Source organism: Meles meles, chromosome 3 (genome assembly GCF_922984935.1).
Source record: "Meles meles chromosome 3, mMelMel3.1 paternal haplotype, whole genome shotgun sequence".
Lineage (NCBI taxonomy): Eukaryota > Metazoa > Chordata > Mammalia > Carnivora > Mustelidae > Meles > Meles meles.
Window position 1 is genome coordinate 180,320,395 of NC_060068.1, and position 7,424 is coordinate 180,327,818.

Here is a 7,424-nt window from a genome sequence, read left to right on the forward strand (position 1 = left end):
GGCCGTTCTTGTATTTCAGCTCTTCAAGCTGTGGGTCTGTCCCACCGTCTTCTGGCTTCACGTGTTGCTGCTGGAAGGCGGCTTCAGTGCTCCTGTTGTTCCTTGGAGGGGCCTTATTCTCCCTCTGGCAGCTTGTGATCCCTGTCCTTGCCTTTTTTGACTACAATACATCCATATGTTTGTTTCATTTATTGTACATTGGTTGTCATTTTGTGGTTTTTGTAGAGATTCTTGAATATGCTGGTATGTTATCCGTTTTAGAGCGAATAATGATTCTGTCCCATTGACACATGTCTCTCTGGGATCTTAATTATATCTTTGATAAGTGCAATTTGTATAGTCCTCTTATGCTTTCTCCTGCATTTTCTAAAATTTTCTCCCTTTCTAGCAATTCATTTTAAAATATCTTTTGTTTTTGTTATTCCCAGACCAGCGTTAATACTGAATGTAGGAATGCACGTGGAGTTTGGGGACCTTAATTCAAGCACACACTCTTCTACTGAAGTCAAATTCAGTCCCTGCCCCTCTTCTTCCTTCCTTCCTTCCTTCCTTCCTTCCTTCTTCCCTCCCCCCTTTCTTCCTGTTGGGAGAAGGCAATGGTGTATCTTCTGGGTCGATGCCCCTCCTGAGTTTCTGCACATCCTTGCAACACTCTCGTTTCCTTTCTGGGAGTTGTTTTCCATGCTTTCCCACCTAGGTGGGCTTTCTTGCCTAGACCTCTTCTCCCTGCTTCCCTTTCTACAAAGCCTCAGGACATACTCTACAGTCTATCCCCTGCACCCGGCTGTTATTTAAAGTTTGTAGGATCTCTGTATCCTAAGTATATTACAGGTGTGTGTTATGAGCAGTGCCATTTGATTTTCTTGTGGAATTATATTATCGTATTTGAAAATGTGTAGACAGTTTGGATCTCAAGGACCACCACACTCTGTGGGCTCTCGTCAACCAGACACTCAAGGTGGTTGTTGGGAGTTATGTCAAATAGAAACATCCAAACTTATCTATGTGCAAATATTCCTTTATAGTAGATTGCTATTGTCATTCTTCTGATTGTTACTAAGATTTTGTTTTCAAAAGAGCATCCATCCTACTCCCTCAAAACTCTCTGGCCAAGGGCAAGTCACTGGTCTACAGCCTGTGTTCTGTGTGCCCTTTATTCAGATACCGGGTTCTATATGTGATGGATAGTTAACCCTCTGGCGTGCATTCTAACCTCAATTTGCTGAACAGCTGGCTTAAATGTTAATCTGTATCTCCAGAGTTTGAGATTCAAGAAGGCTGTTGTGGGGGCTGAGAATGCCTGAATTTCTAATAAGCATCCCACATGATTCTGACTCAGGCAGCCCTGGACCGCCTTTCTAAAAGCACGGAAACAGACGTACCTCAAGGGTCCGTCATCAGGAAAGGAAGATCCCAGCTGGGTGAGATTTGTGCCAGGTGCCAAGGTAATATCACGGCAGCAGGAGCCAGGGCACCAAATAGGCAAGAAGGCTGAGAGCATCGAATAGGATCGAACGTTGAGAAGCATAACTTTGCAGATAACGAGTTCTCAAAGAACATAGACAGCAGCTTTAGAAATAATTTTGCAACATGTCATCTCTCTTTCAAAGGTTGGCACTCATGGTTTGGAGACACTCCCCAAACCCAGGCATAATGCTGGTAACAGTGGGCACAGACACAGGAGGAACAAGAGTCAAATTATCAGGACAGAGATGCGGGCAGGATCAGGCCCAGTCAAATTCCCCTGAGTCGTGAAGTTTGTCCTGAAGCCAAGCATTCCTTGAGACCCAGGACAGAAGACAGTCTCTGTGCAGCAGCAGAGAGAACATCCAAGAGGGGCATAACAGTTTTCTCTTCTTTTTAACCCATTTTCTTTGCAAAAGGAAGGTCCTTTTCATAACCTGCTAAGATTGCTATTAAGCTTCAAAATAGTAGGGACCAAAAATGTTTGTGTGGAGGTAGGAAGTGCCAGAAGAAACAAAATGGACTGGTTGTCCTGGGAGGGAAACACCTCACAAGTAAAAATACTCTTCTTTGGGGAAGAAATGATTTCATATCTTCCTTTCTTGAGCCAATTACTACTGATACTGTGTGTCTGAAACTTTCTGTCCCTCTCTGTTGTTCCACAAGTGAGCATGCTTGATTTAATTCAACCACAGGGCATTGCAAGACCAAGGTCTTCCCTACTAGGCATGGGATGAGTGGTTAGCAATTAGAGGATGGTTAGTAAAACCAATAGCCCTTAAACAGCACAGCTACTATCTGGGGAAAATATGACATAAGGTGTCTTTATTAGCAGTTGATGAAAATCTCTCCAACTTTTCCCATTAATGTGTAATGGGAAGTGCACTTGCCAGATCGGCTGTGGCCTTCTAAAGAGAGACCACGGAATTACACCCACATTATTTGAACAAGTTTGTGAAACAGCTCATGGACCTCTGTTTGTTCGTTCATTTTACCGAGAAATTAAATCTGACAGACCTCTTGGGTTGTAGAAAAAGTTTTCATTTTAGAACTGAAATTTCCTAAGTTCCAGAGACAATTTGGTTTAACTGAAATTGGCTTTGATTATGTTATAACGTCACCTTCGGTCTGTCCTTTGTCCCTTGCAAGAAATCATCATTTCTCTAAGGGATTTGATACACATTCTTTGCAAAATAACTTTTCTCAAAAAAAAAGGGGGGGGGGTTAAAATTCTAGATCATGGGGAAATCTGAACTTGAACTTGACTTAATTGTACAACTATTGCTCTATCTTGGTGATATAATCAAAGAACAGAGGTAGTTATTTATAGCACAAAAAGCTGAACATGCTCTGAATATTTTAATGAGATGCTCCTCCCAGAGGCATCTTAAGGTCGTATTTTCCTTCTGATCCTTCAAATGCAGATAAGGACAGTGTGTCCCAGAGAGGACAAGAAACCTGACCCCAAATCCGAGGGGCCTTCGCTCACGGTCCTTGATCTGTGAGTCTTTGGATTAACATACTGGCACATCGGTGCCTGGAGAAGATAATAGCTCTGAACATTGTCGCTGTTCGAGACGAATTGGGCCCAATTTAGTCCCAAATTTCGGCTATAAAAAGCTGACAGCAAGCACTACGTGTATGTGGTTAACTAGTAATTTTCGCAAGGCCGCTCTTCGCTGCTATTCAGGGTGCTGTAATTAATACCGTTCCGGTATATTAGTTTTAACTCATATTTCGCTTCAAGCAAAAACTTGGCAGCCATGGTAGGGTATAAAAATAAGCAAAGGGATAAACTATTTTTAGGATGCCAAGAAGTTTTGAATCAAATTCTGGGATGATTATATAAAGTATGTGGCAGCCATCAAGACCGCCAGACCCTCATGCCCACGGAGTCATCGTCTGCCTACCTGAGCTCCCCTGGAGGCCGCGACCAGCGAGAACAGCCCAGGACAACAGCGCAGGGACTGGACTTGTCTGGGAGGGATGCGGCTTCACGGATTGTCAGGATGAGCCTGGGGAAGGTCCCCGAAAGGCCACTGGTACTCAAAGACACAGACCGTATAGTGGGACTGAGTGTACTTGTTACATAATGAGTGATTCTCCATGTCATCCGTGCCTTTTTACAGGAGAGCAGTGGAATGTGGAGAGGTTAAGTGAGTTATCGAGGTGTTAGGTGTGAGTGTGAATGGCTGGTATGGAACCACTGCTGACCCATGGCAGGCACTCAAAATCTCTTGATGGAATGATTGAGTAGGAAAGAAATCCAGAAAGCTCCAGAAAGATGGACTGGCTCATTGACAGTTTCTGTAATGAGCAAAAGGTTAGCCTCGAGTGGATCAGGCTGAGACCGAGGTAGGTTCCAAGGGCAGACCAACGTCCAATTATGCCCGGATGCCCTTTGGCAGGGACCGAGATGTAGGCACAACACAAAATTAGTATTTATCTCCTTGGATTTTTCCCAGAAACACTGATATTCCTAAAAATGTAATAGGGGAAGCAATAAAAATAAATAAAAAATAAAAATGTGAGGGGAAAGGAGGGAGGAACAGAGGGAGGGAGAGAGAATCATTCACTGGACCCTCCGCATTGCTCTGGCCGGCTGTACACAGCGTTGCTGCTGTGGCTGACTGCCCTTCTTAGCTGACCTCAGTCCTAAATGTGCTGTTTGCTAACATGGAGGAAAAATGGAAGGACTGGAGCATTTTCATTTATTACACCAAAGCACTCTTCAGAAAAAGGCATTTCTTTGTATCCATGGCAAAACACATCTTACCTAAACAACAGCTAAGCTTCATGTTTTTTCAGCCAGATGGATTTTATGTAGCATCTGTGGGTAATTCTGTTAGTAGATATCGACCCGTCCATCTGGATAAAGCTTAATTATTACCAAATCTAGTTACAGAATGATAGAAATACAAGGAGGACCAGAGGGAGAAAAGGAATAGTTCACATCACACATTTTTGAATTTCATTTTTTTTCCAAGAACGACATGGTTCAATAAGAAAATAAAAGTGGATTAAAACCAGGTGGGCTAAGTGGAGGAGTCTTGAAACTAAACACAGAACGATTTCTTCTTCCAAAGAACAACATGTTTTCTTTGTAGCAGGTGATGTATTTGGTTGAGATTTTCGTGTCCTCAGTGTGCGTCTGGGAGGCATGAGGCTCTTTCTGAACGTGTACTAAAATGTATTTGTTTTTTAAAGGTGAAAAAGGCTTTATCTTCTTGAGTTTTTCCTGCGTCAGGAATGAGCCCCCACCTTGTTTCTCCAGCACACTTGGCCTTGTGCACACCACACGCTTCATTCACTTCATCTAATCCAGTGGATGGTACGGACTCGCGGAGTGGGCACCCTGTCGTGAAGCTGTCCTGTGCACCGGCAGCTGTTCCCCAGCACCCCTTCCTCCACTGCCCACCCCCGGCCTGTGGCAGCCTCCAGTTATGTCCCTCCAGGCATTGCTAACCGCCACTGGGTGCGAAATCCACGGTGGCTGAGTGCCCTTGCCCCACACTTATGTCTGTAACTGGACATGTTTGCGGTTAAAGCTCTCCCTCTACTCCCGGGGAAAGCTGAAGGCCCAAGAAGGCCCACCTGGGCCCCATGTCCCCAGCTGGTGGCAGAAGGCGGTCTCTGGCCCATTTCAGAGACTTCTGGCCCGTGGCTTCCTCTGCTGTGCTATTCCTGGCATGATTCCTCACTCGGTTCCTCTCCTTTTCAGTCTCAAAAATAAACCTCCAGGGGCGCCTGGGTGGCTCAGTGGGTTAAGCCTCTGCCCTCGGCTTGGGTCATGATCCCAGCGTCCTGGGATTGAGCCCCACATCGGGAATCTCTGCTCAGCGGGAAGCCTGCTTCCTCCTCTCTCTCTGCCTGTGTCTCTGCCTACTTGTGATCTCTCTCTCTCTCTCTGCCAAATAAAAAGTAATAAAATAAAATCTTAAAAAAAAAAAAAAAACCTCCAGAAACCATCATGGGGTTTTTTTGCCTTTTTTTTTTTTTAAAGATTTTATTTATTGGACAGAGAGTGACACAAGAGAGGAGTGGGAGAGGGAGAAGCAGGCTTCCTGCCGAACAGGGAGCCCGAAGCAGGGCTCCATCCTTGGACCCTGGGATCAAGACCTGAGCTGAAGGCAGATTCTCAATGACTGAACCACCCAGGTGCCCCAAAACCATTTATAAAGAAATGCTCTCAAAGGTGAACTCATCTTATTTGTGTTGATGGGATCGGCTGTCATTCACAGAGTGCCGGCTGCTGGGACTCGGCTCCAGTACGGGGCCTCATGTTTACTTAGAAACACACCAATAAATGTGTTATCACCACCACGCTGCCCCGGAGCCCTGAACCCCCAGATGCAACAAAACCGAGGATCAGACAGGCGGATAACCTGCCCAAGAGAGCACAAATCACCTTCAGGTCACTTCTGAGCCAGAAGTCACGGCCATGCTCTGACGTCAGCCCGCTGCGTTTCTCTGAACCTTGTGATCAGAAGTCACGTTCCCTGCCCCCCGCCCTGCAGACGTGGCCACGGGTGACATGCCAGGAATGGGGTCACTCTGGGAATCCTGGGCACAGCTGGGAGATTAAGTTGTGTGTCTTCTATCCATTTATCTGTATGCTCTTCTCGGGACTCAGACTTCTACTGCCCGGGGAAAGGTTGGTTTGATTTCGGATACACCCTTTCCTCCGCTGAGGATTTTGGAGTATTTGCTGAATAACTGACAGGTGGAATTCCCCAAAGGCATTAGATCGGCATGCTTGGGCAACCTGGGGGTCTGAGCGGCCAGCTGACCCTCCCACCCCCCCACCCCGTGGCTCTGTGGGCGGAGAGCTGGCAGGGTCAGGAGCTCAGGTCCCCTGTCCTCCTGGTCACTGGGGTACCCCGGGAAAGTAGGGCTTTCCATTCTGCTTCCAGTCTGTGTCCAGGCAGCCTCTCCCTCAATCCTTTTTGCCAGCCACTTAAAAAAAAAGCAAAAGCAAACTTTGTTGTTTTCTCGCTGTCTCCCGGGAGGCACGGAGCCAAGCCCTATATGGTGGAAAATAAACTCCCACATACAGCATATGCTGTGTATTCCTCCCGCGCCGTGGGCCTTTGTTTTGACAGTGTGTGCCTGCGGGCGGAGGAGAGAGGGAGCAGGGCTGAGTGGCGGGGTTCCCAGAGGACGACTCCAGGCAGCCAGGACTGCCGAGCTCTGCCTTTCACCTCCCTGGGGGTGAGAAGGCCCTGCTGCTGCTCCGGGGGTTGAGGAGGTGTGTGGGCCCCTCATCACTGGGCATTTCCAAGGGATTCTGCAAGCGGCAGGTGCATGCTTGCTCACACACATGCACACACACACACACACACTCACACTCCTAGATACTGTATTACAGTGCCCATGCCCTGCTCCTTGCCTTTCTCTGTGACCCTCAGAATACAGGGCTAATGCGCAAAGCCTGTGACCCAGACAGAGCTGCCATGTGCCAAGATTCACGGGGCTGATGGAGAAGGAGCCAGGAACCAACGTGAGGGGAGGCTTGCAGATCTTCTGAAGACGGCGGGGCAGGCCCAATCCCATGCCCCCTGCTGTCATGGGGGTTGGGGGAGATCTGCCCCGACACCTTCCACGTGTGGCACTGGGCACCTGCTGAGGTCTGGGTCCCCACAGATGTTGTGGACCGGGAGGCAGGAGCCGCTCTCTGGGATTCATCTCCAATGGATGCTTCCGATAGTCTGATTACAACTTTTAATGCCTTTCCTCGAGAGCAGAAAACCTTCATGCTTCTGTGTCAGCCTGAGTAGGTGGGAGAGAACAGTCCACGACCAAAGTTGTGTCTGAACAGGGTCACTGTCGGGAAAAATCTGGATGTCACCCTGGATCTGAGGTTCAGGTGAGGAATCGGGGGCGATCTCGTCCTTCCCCCTCGGATCGACCCGCTGACGTAGGAGGTGCACTCCCTCCCCACACGCCGGGTTTGCACAGAT